At 49.5% G+C, this 12,641-nt stretch overlaps 1 protein-coding gene across 5 annotated transcripts in view; it reads left to right on the forward strand.

Moving 5' to 3' along the window:
* The first annotated feature begins 1,090 nt into the window (after positions 1 to 1,090).
* The window catches only part of LOC120960997 (zinc finger MIZ domain-containing protein 1), a 107,435-nt gene continuing 95,884 nt past the window's right edge, over positions 1,091 to 12,641 (forward strand). For 3 of the 5 annotated variants that reach the window (XM_049607652.1, XM_040384527.2, XM_049607654.1), the window contains exons 1-2: positions 1,092 to 1,207; positions 3,342 to 4,548. The gene's annotated coding sequence lies outside the window, so the exon portion shown is untranslated. Of the gene's footprint in view, positions 1,208 to 3,341; positions 4,549 to 12,641 lie in introns of all 5 variants that reach the window. The other 2 variants (XM_049607653.1, XM_040384526.2) reach the window with 2 other exon arrangements.

The following is a 12,641-nucleotide window of genomic DNA, read 5'->3' on the forward strand; positions in this document are numbered from 1 at the left end:
AGTGCCGATGCCATGGATGCTTTGTATATAAGCGGATCGATTGATTGATTTGTCATTTTCCAATAGAAATTTGAAGCCAATTTTCCTGGAGAAAATGTTTTCTCAAAAGTAGGTTCAAAACATTGTAGCTGAATGCTGAATTCGTAGAAAAAATGATTAAAACAAAACAGCAGCCTGACAAGTGTTTTCCACAAGGTCGCAACCCGATTCTGGTTGCAAATTAAATTCCCAATGAACTTATCAATTCACTCCGCGCGACACTCAGTGCGATAAGTTTGTCGCTCTCTTCTTCACGCTCACGGGCATTTGATGCGCTCCCGCTTTATCTCACACGCTCGTTCATTTGCCAACCCGTGCAGCAGATCGTTTCGATATCTATTGGCTTGGTGGACTGCTGGACGGAAGGACGAGACAGGGAAATCGCGTACCAATATCATGCCCGTTCCTCAGGGCGGCAGTTCTCAGCGAACGTTGCGTCGAACGCAGGCAGAGCGAAAGAGAGCGCACCAATTGTGCAAAATGAGCTCCCTCCTGCTCTCGCCACCCGTGAGTGTGTGTGAGCGAGATTTTAAAAATTTAATCATCGGGTTCGGTACACGAGCACTTTTGGTCATGATATTTATGAGGGCCTGTTTTTGATTTTAGAATGCATTTAAGGATTAACTTTGAAGTTATTCATAATTATGTATCACTTGCAACTAACCAAAAAACAAGTAAAAAAAACTGGTACCAACAATACAATGACACCGAAAACAGTGCCAAAATTAAACGTGTCAAATGGCAAACACCTTCGCGCGGATGTGTGTCACGTTGACCATTTAAATTGGCCTGCAAGACCGCTGTGCGAAACAGGCACCCAGTGCCGGCAGTGTAACCGAAACAGACGCGCGTCTCCGCGTGCGCGTGTATTCCGCCATCTCGCTCGCACTCCCATGTACCCTGCAGGTACGCCGCGCCGCGTTGTGAGCTGTGAGGCGCGAGCGCACCAGGGCCGGGCGGCACTCTCCCGAACGGCAGCAGCCGAACGGAACCCGAACGACCGACTCTCCGAATCGCCGATGCGGTGCGTGTTACGGTTGGGAACAGCGGGCGCCCAGCACCAAGCGTTTAGTTTCTTGTTTTTCTCCTAACTGAACAGCCACGACGGAACGGATCGTCCGTGACGCTGCACCGTGTTTTTGTCGCACGACGCGTTCGCCAGCAAGAGGTACGTGATTTTTTGGCGTGAACGTGTTTCCCTTGCCTGGTGGCTACCTGGGCTGCTGGGTTGGTGCAGCGTATGTGCAGCGATTTTGGAACGCAGGACAAAACGGGCCCTTTTTACCTGGGTGAAATGTGGCGAACGGAAAGAAATGTGTCCCGATTTGTGTGTGCTTTACCTGTGGGAAAATGATAGCTGTGGGAAGTGATTGCAACCGTTTGGCGATAATAACGTTCAATACAAATTATAAGTGCAGTGTGAAATGTGTGAACTGAGTGATAGAAATTAAGCAGCAAGTTGTGACCAAAAGCTGTGTAAATGGAACCGTTTTTGTTGGTCGTTTTAAATGTCGATTTGTTTTGGGATATATTTGTCGGTGTGTGTCAAATATCAGTCTCGTGATTCACCGCCATCCACGCAAAGAGAATTGCCCAATCAGTTCCAACATTCGGGGGTGATTCGGTGAAAGATAAGGCATCATTTCTGAGATTCACTACCGACTCTAAGCGGTGACAGTTTACTTCCTAAAATTCGTAAAAACCTCATAAAAATAAAGCAACAAAAAAAGTGAATCATACACAAATGTCTGTGAACTAACTGACTACCAAAAACCGAAGCCTCCCGTTCACAAAAAAGCACATTCCGATCGAGGACAAGTCGGGAACCCGCCGACTACGGTCGGGAGATTGTGTGTTTTGTTGTTATCAGGCCCGCGTATCAGGGCCGCGCGTAACGCGTTTCGTCTCACGTTCGACGCGCTTTTTGACAGCTGCTGTGAATGCTGCCCTCAATGTGTATGTGTGTGGTTGTTGTTTTATATTTTGTTAGAAAAAAAAACACAAAAAATTGTTACAACATAGTTTTAGGTACAGCGATTTCCTTCCACCCTAATATTCTGGTGAAGCAAGTGATTGAAGCAAACGTTGATAAAGTGCAATGTGCACCCGTATATAGACACACATACACATAGCCACACATCCATAGAAACGGACACATACTCACGCGGCCATAAACACAGTGCAGTGCGATAGGGAAACGTGTAACCTTCACCGATCGAGCTCGAACGCACGTGTACTCGAGTGATTATTATCAACGCGCGCGCGCTCGTTGGGAACGCACAAACTGTGGCTGGGTGGGCCGGGACGGGACGGGCAAACGCAGGACGGGCCGATCGTCAACTGCTCTAGCTTGACCCGTCACTAACTAAAGATGGCAAATGGCAACCACAACAACCGGGCACCAGCCGGGGCCCGTCGAATGGAGCGAAATGCACGAGGTCGTGTCGTATGGATGTGGATAAATAAAAACGCTCACCAAATAACGCTCAAATAAACGTCACCAGCACGTTAAACACGTGCAAGAGTAGCAAGAGCAGCAGTAAACAAGGAAAAAAAAGCAACATTACCATGACCGATGGAGACGAAATCAAACCGCGTACCCAATACAGTGCACTGCAATATGGGGGGGAACTATAGCAGCGACTACGATCAGCGTGTGTAAACATGGATTGGCTACTTTGATTCCTAACCACCTTACCCCAACAACCCTAAAGCTGTCAAAGAGCAGACGATGTCACGTCATTTTTTTGTGTGCCTTGTTTATTTTGAGCCGTTTTTTGCGACCTTCTCGGGGGGATTTACCTTTACACGAATCTTGTGAGGGCTTCAGGGCATGTGAGTTGCCATACAGCCCGCTTTATCAGCTGTGAGGTAGCAAGTGGTTTTCCGGGCCTCCTCCTTCCCTAGGCAACCCCGCTCCCCGCGGTTGGCTGACGGTGACGATGGCTGGTGACATACCGCTTATTATCGTACCACGCCAGTCGGCACCGCACCTATGCTCGAAACCGACATCGACATACCATCATTGAGTGGTGGTGCTTGCTGCTAAGGGCGCGGAAGGGGAAGCCGGATGCACGCTTTTGTTTATTTCAAGTAAAAACACGCGACAGGGAGGCTCGCATAGGAGGTCACATATCTAGCGTTAGTTTCACTTCGTTCTACGCGACGCGCTGCGCAAAGTTGCCGCGGTAGCACATTTTGCTGCAGCTAATCATGAAGCTTGCCTCTGACCCAAATAAGTATCACAGACTGACAGAAATTTATGCTTTTTTTTCTCTCTTTCTCTCGTTTTCCCATTTCAGAAGGCACAACGACTCATTGGAGAAGGTGTAAATTGCAGAACTTTTAAAGGAGCGTTTTGTTCCTCACCCCAGAAAAAGAAAACAAAGACAAAAAACGTTCACCTTCCAATAGTGAAACGGATTTGGAGCTGGACTCACTAGACCGTTCGGAGCAGAGACAGAGAAGACGCCTGTATATCTCTTCCTGGCTGCCGCAAACCCGCACATCGACAAAGCGGTGCAATCCCGTGTCGCTTACCAATGTCAAACGATTGCGGATAAGAGCGTGTGTGGTGCAGCCACACGTTAACGGCACGCTTGCCAGCAGGATCTCTACGGCTGGGGCAGTGATAGTGTAGTAGTAGGCTGGGTTCAGTTTTGTTGACTGGGTAGCCGTCGCCGTCAGCACTAAACAAAACAAGCAAGGATGTGAGCAACCCCGTAGTGCGTACTGCTGGGTGTGTCTGTGTGTGTGTGTGTGTGCGCGCGCGCGTGTGTTAGTGCTTACCACGGATAGTGGAACAACAAAAAAGAGAGAAAGAGAAGGCAAAAAAAGTCGCAACAAGTGCATGTGAAAGGAAAAGGCCAAAAAAAGGGAAGTGATTTTGCTGTGTGCGTGTGTGATTCACTCTGTTCTTGCCGCAAAAGAGAAGTAGCAGTAGTAGAAGTAGTAGTAGTACCGTGATTTACCGAAGGGTGTGTACGTGTGTCGCTTGGGTGGCAAGTGTGGTAAGTGTTTGTGCAAGTGCTGTCACCAGCCGCAAAGGAAAGTGCAATAAGTAAATCGGGTTGCGTGCCTCCTCTAACCCTTCCCGCTAGTGTCCACCTGTGTGTGTTTGTATTTATGTGTCACATTCAGTAGTGTGTACGTGCGCGTGTGTGCGCTATGAAGTAAGTGGTGTACATCTGTGCGTTTGTGTGTGTGTGTGTTTGTGTTGAGGAAGGGCCCAGACGGCGATAAGCACGATCGGATCGCAAAACATACGACAGGCGGAACAGCTGAAAACGCTGAGAATAGAGGAAGAAGAAAAAAAACCCCGTGAGAGGAAAGAAAGAAAGAGACCGGAGGACGGAAACGCTTTGGGGGAAGCGCGAGACACAAATAATAGAAAGAGACAGCAACAACAGCAGCAGACGCAACTACAACAACAGCAAGCAGGAAGCAGGAATTTCGAGAAGAACCGGAAACACACCGGAACGCACAGGAACCAACAGGCTCGGCTAAAAGGTAAGATCCCAACGCATACTAAGCTCATAGCTTTTTAGTGTACAGTAAATGTCAAAAAGGGGGAAAACAAACGAATGACAGTAGAATGACAGTTCACGAGGTCAAAGCTTACTGTTCAATAATTGTCTCATAAAATAAACGAAAACGAAGCGGCCAACTTCCCTTTTTAGATGTCCTGATACTCACACACACACACACACACACACACACACACACACACACACTTATCGGTGTGCCCCTCTGTTCCTTTCCCTAAATGGAAGGCTCTTTCCACAGGATGCTCTCGTTCCGCTACCACTTCGGTACCGCTCTTATTCTGTTTGGTTTTGTTTCATCCACTCGGAAAGGAAGTCTTGGGAAGCCGGCAAAAACTGCCCCGCCACACCGATAATGATGATGGTAATGACGACTGTGTGTGCAATGACACACACACCCTTACATCCGATTCCCTACATATGTTTTTTTCCCTTCTCTTCCTGTGAGCTTCCCGTGTGTCGAGTGTGTGCTTCTCCGTTCGTCCTTTTCCGTTCGGTCCTCGTCCCTGTCTATTGTGGTATTATTTTATTTCGGCTCAGGTCCCGTACCCAAGGGGAATTATTGAATTCCGTCCGCACATGCAACTGTGTGCGTATGTGCGGCTGCTGTGCAGTTGCTGTACGCGATACAGAGAGAGACCCCGACCACACACCGAAGTTTCGACCGGGAGGAGACCCCGGGCGAAAGGGCGAGCGACACTGACGGTGATCCAGCTGTTGATTTGTCGAGTCCCTCGATGATTGCTGCGCGAGAGAAGGAAAGAGTCGGAAAGGAAATTGGAAAAAAGAAAAGATCCTTTTTTGTTATTGTCGGGTTGCATGCTGTCCGGTGCCCAAATGTGTCCTTTTCGCCTGTGCCTGTGTGTGTGTGTTTTGGTTATCCTTCTGCATCCGTTCCTCCGTTGTTTGTTGGGCTCCGTTGCTGCCGGTCCCATTCTGCGGCAGGGTAATTGAAGGCCTCAAACCGAAACGTACGCGGTATAAGTCCGCCTTTGGGTAGTCCGCGCTGGTAACGCTCACGCGGAACGCTTGTCGCCGGGTGCAATGGGACGCAATAGGAACGGAAAGGCCAAGACGCACAATACACGCAAGTCCCTTCAGATATCAAACACATCATCATATCGTCTAACTGGAGAGTACCGTAGCCAATTGTTACATTGCTTGTGGTTGTGTTTCAAACCTCTCCGAAGAAACCGATCTTCAACCGATGGGTACACACCCTGGTACTCCTTGCCGATGAAGGAGGGACAGCTTTCCGGTAATTTATTTGAAGACGGCTGGAAAGGACCGATTCCGCTCGCAATGGCTATATTATCAATTCAACTTTGTTCTTTCTTTTCCCTTTTGTGAAAGACTTTGTGTGGGCCCTGCTGGTCGGCGTCGTCCTGCTGGACATCTGCAACCGACATCTGTGACGCGGAACACAGATCCTTTCACAGCACCTGTACAACTGACGTACATAACGCAAAAAAAAGGCCTGAACAGAAACAGAAACTCATTCCCTTCGCTCACGCGTTCAATGCATTGCGTCAAGTCATTGGGGACATTGGTGGCAGAGTGCTTGTGAAAACTCCCCCCCATTTCCACCCACCCACCCGTCGTTCGACGACGGGTGTGTTTGGCCATGGCGTTTGCCTTTACCTTTCCCATTGATAACGAAACGGCGAGCATTTATTTACTGATAAATCAAACCCCTTCCACCCTCTCCCCACACATGGTTCACCATACGGAACGGCACACACCGTTCGATGTGTGTGTGTATTTTCTGGGAAGTGTCGTAATTGGAGCCTCTGCATTATACAATGAGCTCGTATCAAAATTAATGGACATTGTTTTTCAAGCGAACAGGGTGCAAAAGACATTATTTTTTGGTTTGCGCATTTTTTTTTGCGCCAACAGTTGCGAATCGGTTTACATTCCGGTACGGTTCTGCGGGTGGAAGGAGGGGAAAAAAGAGGTTTCGAAGTTCTGAAACCCCTTCTTCACCCTGGATTGCAACACCTCGAAATGATATAACCTCAATTTGTCTATCGCTCAACACAGACACACACACACACACGTACACCTGCTGTACCAGTTTCGGATGTCTCTCCAAATGTGCGTGTGTGTGTGTGCCTATGGATGCATCGTTTGCTTTCGGTCTTTCAACTCCTCAGCAGGGAAGGGCAGGAAAATCCCTCCAGCTCACCTTCCCCAAAGGCTTCCAGAGTGTTTCGAGCACCAAAAAAAACAAAACAAAACACCGATCTAAGTAAACATAGAGACACACTCACACACTCACGCGCGCATACAGCAACCAATGGCGGGTAAGAAGCAGCAGGGCGTCCTAGTAACCGTGGGGCTTTTGGGAAGAAGCGCTCGAGTAAAAACAACGCGCGCGCAACCCCGTGCCATGCGACAATTGCCGACGATGTGTGTTGCCACAAGTGTTTGCTTGATTAATGTCAGCAGCGCACGGCTGTACGACTATGTGCGTGTCTGTGTGTGTTGGTCGTTTTTTTTTGTTGGTGAGGAAACGGTGGCGTGTTGCGAAAGGGTTGCAACGACCATTCGAATGCGCGGGTCATTCTCGAAACGCGGTTACCGGGAACTCCGAAAAAAAAAGAAACACAACATACACCCCTTCACAACCCCACCAGGAAGCTCCATTACACAAATTAACATAGCTAGAGGGGTGGACTTTGGCGAGGTGAAATGCGCCGTTTCACTCGATCAATGAGGTAGAATGGAAAGCAAACAAACTCCTTGGGGTGGATGAGGAAGGATGAGTGCGGAATGTCAGAATTGGGGTATTGGAAGTCGAGTTCAGTCTTCAGGAATTGGGTGGAGGTTGAGCAATCGAAGCAAACTGGGTGAAAGAAGCCATTGTACCTTCTAAACGCGCAAGAAACAAAGAGACACAAAAAGACACAAATCTCGAACGGCTGCTTATCCCCAACGGTTCAGCTTCATCAAATATTGAACCCACACTTTCTAGCCCGTTTCCCTGATCTTTTCCCTGCCTCAGAGCTGGAGCGTCGAGTTAGATTGTTCAAAGATGCATACAAACAGACACAGTCAGACACACCAACCGGAAGAAAGTCTGCACTCGGTCCAATCATAATGGGAGCATCGACGCAAATCGGTCCTCTCCCCGGCATTACATGCTTTTCGCCCTCCCATTGAACGCTGGGACGAAATTGCTGCCCCGAGAGCAGCCATTCTTTCTCCACCCTTGGAGTACGCGTTTGTTTATGGGATTGTGCCTTTCTTTTGTTGTATATGTTTCTCTCTCTCTCTCTTTCTTTCACTCCCAATCCCATGCATGATGACACGGCTGAGACACAATATCTAATGTTTCTTCGCATAGCTTTGTTTCGTGTTTAGTTGGGCACTTGGTGCCTTGGAGCTCCGCATAAACACACCGTCTTCTCTCGCGCTTATAGAGAGACATTCTTTTTGAACCCTTTTTTGCAACCGTTCCGAGGTGTACCGTTCCTCAGCCTGGTTGCTTGGACATTTTATAGCACCGTCACTCTTCTTCCCGAAACGTCTGGTGCTGTCTGTTGCGTGCTTTGCTGGCGCAGAAATATCATCCGCGTGTTTTGTTTCGTTTTTTTTTTGTGCCAATGCTGCTGCTGCTGCTATTATTTTTGAGGTCGCGCGACTTCGAAAACAAAAAAAACCTGCAGCCTGGGATGATTTGAAGAAGATTTGCAGCAGGGTGGTGGAGTTGATGGCGTGTGATGCTGGGCGCGGGCAGAATCTTCATGCCACAAGGCAGACAATCATAAAGCAGACAGCGGCAGAGTATACGCTTTGCGTTGTTGCTCGTTGAGGTAGAGGGTGAGTAGAAGGGAGGGTTTGGGGGGGGGGGGGCAAAGAAAGGAAAAAGAAACTCACACAGCCACACATCGACATTCACAACGGAGATTGGCGGGGGTGAAACACGCCACAACTGTCGCCGCAACACGCGCCACCACCATTGTTGCTTAAAAATCATCGATCGGCCACCATTCCGCGGCCAGATGCTGCTGCTGCTGCTGAGGCTGCTGCCGCTGACACGAGGTACGGGGTGAAGGAGACGCTAAAGTGTGCTGGTGCAATGAAGTGTGAACGAGCAGGAAAGAACGACAGAGCTCGCAAGCGAGCGCGAGAGAGCGAGCAAATGCAACGGGGTAAACGATTTGCATTGCAGTTTTCCTGCCGTCCCCACCCAACCCAAGTGCATCAACCAACTCGACACAGACACACGTACAGGGCCGTCCATCTGTGCGCACGATGTGCGAATGTGCATCGTAGCGGAGCGAGAGCGAGAGAGAGAGAGAGAGACCCCTTCGGACGGACAAGTTTGTTGTATGGCGTTGTGGTGGCGCAGCAGCAGCAGTAGAGGCACTGGGACGGGGTGGGCTGTGTGCAGTACGGGTTCGATCATGCGATTCGCGATGCAACTGCACACAGTTCCTCCGCCATCCCTCGTCTCACCCCTCCACATCAGCACCATCAGTCCGTCCGTGCGGGCAATGAAATGCATCGATTTCGAACCTTCATTGCCAACGGTTCGAGTGTGTTCGAGAGGCGATATTTATTCCATCTTTTTCCACACTGGCCTGTCTGTGTGCCTTGACGTACGTGTCCCACCTTTGGGCTATAAATGCGTACACACACACACACATGCAGACAGGCGTCTCTACAGTTTTCCCCCTTCCCCGTTCACCGTCGCATCGTAGTTTCGCATACTATTTTGCCGGTCACTTTGCAGAGTTTGTCGGATGTATTGGATGGAGCACTGGGAGGAGGAAAATCACACACTCTCTCGTTCCGTAGCTTTCCATTCCGTTCCGTCCACGGGGCTCCAAAACACGCCCGGCCATGATTGACGAACGCGAGGTACGACGGTCGTCAAGCCAGTGTGTGTGTGTGTGCGAAATGTATCGCTGTCAGCACCAAACGACCAACACCGGAAAAGACGACACGATAGCGGCGCTTAGGCCGCTGATCTACTTCCAACAGTCACTTCCGGGACGGTAACTGCCCGGAAGACTGGAGATGCTTGAGATTCTTTCGCACTTGCGCGTCAGTGCCGGAGTCATCCAGCTCCAGGTTTGATGTTTTAATTCATTGAGCTACAGGAGGTTGGCAGGTGTGTAATGCTTTATGTAAGCATTATGAGGTATTAATAGAATGTCAGGCCCAAATTGAAGGCATGAACTGCCTGCTGATGTAATAGAGTCACCCCTTTGGAACCTTCCGATGCTTCCAGACTCCCCAATAACTTCATCCACAGGCGGTGACAGGCGGGGTGATCCAAGTAATGTGGCGCCAGGGGCATCAAGCGGGCATTAGAGTTCAAGCACAATAGCAGCACTCGCCACTAGCTCACCGGAGAGAGGCACGGGCTGGATGACCTCGGCACAAGCGCGGAATTACGAACCCCATTATGAGCCCGAGAACGGGGTGGGACCGAGAAAGGGAGGATAACTTATGCCACCACTATGGAGCGATAGCTAAAAAATGGGTACCCTTCCCCCAATAGACCTGAACGCCTGCTCGCGGAATGCGTGAATTTGTACCCCCCTGCCAATTGTCAAACGAGGATCGAGGTGCGCGGTTGCAATTTATTTTGCATAACTCCATTAATGGAACGGTGCTAGCAAAGCGCCCGCGCGCTCCCTCGAGAGTGCGATTGCGTGCTGCAGAATGTGACGTACGCCTTTAGTTTGACAGTCCAACAACCCGGCCATGTGGTGTTACCATCTTGACAGATGACAGGTGTCAAAGGCAAATTAGTTGTTCGGGATCATTGTGTGATCGATTGTACGAGATCTTTCATCCGCGAGCCTAACGCGATGCAAGTCGGCGCACTAAACGTTTGGTTTGGACGTTTCAACACCACCGATGTTGACAGCTGTCAACGTGATGTACTAGAAATCAGAGGAGACTATGTACCAATCTTATCTGCTGCAAGATATTAATAGTATTAATCCAAGGTATTAGTCTCAGACGACTAAATTCCTTGAACAGGCTTCCCTGGAGGTCTTTTCGTTTCTCTTGGCCCAATTCAATCCATTCAGAATATGTTTGCTACATCCGCTTGAAGCATGATCTCTTCCCCTGTTATGTTCTCTGGTCCTCCGTCTGCACCTCTCTGCCTCTGCCAGTGTATCTCATCGTCACTACCCTATTATCTCGTTCTGTCGCTTCAGATTTGAGCCGAGGTTATATCTGCCAACTCGTACCGTGCGAATGACGAAATGCTGCACAGAAGGATAGCAAAAAATCCCCTAAAACTTGGTTGGTTTTGCGATCTCTCCCTCACACAGCTGCTCTGTTGCACGAGGCTCAGTTGTCCTTCCCGCAATTGGCTTCCCTTGGCTTCTTCCCCCTCGGCTCGATCCCGGACCCGGCTCGATGTCATCCTTCGATCAGTGTCGCTTTTGCGTTTACGTTGCGTTTTGTATCGTGCTGAAAATGTTGAGCGATTGGAGGATAGCCAGCCAGCCCGCCGGCCAGCCTGGCATACGTATAGAGACAACACTCGCATACATGTTCATTTCTTTTCGCTTAGCGCTTTATCTCTTAGCGTCGGGTACCTCTTTTTACCTCTTATTTGAGTTTTCGGCCGTGCGTTTTTGCTGTTGCCGTTTGTCGTCGTCTCGGTCGTCGTTGGATGTCTTACCTTCACCGTTTCGTTCCCTGGGTGCATTTATGCCTTGCGTCCAATATCTCTCTTCCCGTTTTTTTCCATTACACCCGGCACTTTGGCTTTGGAGTGAGTTGAGCTCTCAGCTCAACGCAGTGCCCTTTTCGGAGACTGTGTGCATTTCGGAGCCTGAAGTAGGCAATAGGAAGCGACTTCCACACAGGAGAGACTGCATGGAGGAGGCAGACTGTCGGAGTGGATTTTATACCCGAGACAAATTATTAATTTTCTCCGTTTTTATTCCCGGCTCGGGGCCCAGCGCCTCTACGGACGATCGATGGCCTCGCCCCGTGTGCAGGAGTTTCAGTGTGTGTGTGTGTCTGTATGTTTTGATGTTGGTCACCGGGTTTTATCCTGTCTCTCCCGCCAGTGTGTGTGTGTGTGTGTGTGTTTATATTCCTTTTTTTATTGCCACATTCGGAGGAAAGAAGTGCAAAAAAAAAGCAACAAAACTCCAAGCGGCACCGTTCGGCTGACTCGCGTCGCTGTATACATTTTGTTTTTTATTATTTAATTTCTTCCTCTGCATACATGAACAACCAAAACGAGCATTCGATTGGTGGAGGGAGCTTTCTGCTGACTGATGCAGTTTTTGCCGCTGTTAATAGGATCTTCATTTTGGTTCTCGGGCCGCGGGTTTGTTTCGGGTCGGCTTTCCAAAACGTCTACGATCGGTCATAAAAAAATGCGATCATGACGACATAAGTAGAGTGGAGTGTGTGCAGCCAGTATCTGCAAAGCAAGGAAGAAGAAGAAGAAGAGAAGAAAACACATACAACTGCCCGGGCCTGTGCCCACCATTAGCCACCGTTCGGCGGCGGGCCGCTTTGGACGGGGTTGGATTGCGTGTTTTCATACTCGTTTCATGCGCGATACCTTCCTGCCGGTCCGAAGGTAAGCGCACTGCTCTTTAAGGGGGTGAATTGGCGAAGGACTGTGCGTGTGTGTGTGTGTGTGTGTGTGAAAGAGAACGAAATACTGCAACACGGAGGTTGCATCCTTGAACAAGACACACTCGCTCGAGGAGTTTGGGGTGAGTTGTTCTGCGAATTCCGGTTGTGATTTTGGTCCAAATTTCGGACCAAAAGAATTCGCACGCTTCAATGGCCAACGGCGAGAGGGCAGGCAATGATTAGCTGCGCGTAAGTAAATATAGCAGCCAGCAAGGCGTATCAATCAAGCTGCAAGTACCGATGACAAGCGATAAAATCGCTCATTGACGTGATTTGAAGCCAAGTGCGGGTGCGCGCAAAGTCTCACGCCTAATCTCAAAACAGCTCGGTTTGCGCTTTGATGCCCGATCGCTCAACAAACGTTTCGGCAACACATTTCGACCCGGCCTTGTCACGCTCCGTTTTCCGTTTCGGGTCGGGTCG

The sequence above is a fragment of the Anopheles coluzzii genome, chromosome 2, assembly GCF_943734685.1.
Source record: "Anopheles coluzzii chromosome 2, AcolN3, whole genome shotgun sequence".
In the NCBI taxonomy this organism is placed as follows: domain Eukaryota; kingdom Metazoa; phylum Arthropoda; class Insecta; order Diptera; family Culicidae; genus Anopheles; species Anopheles coluzzii.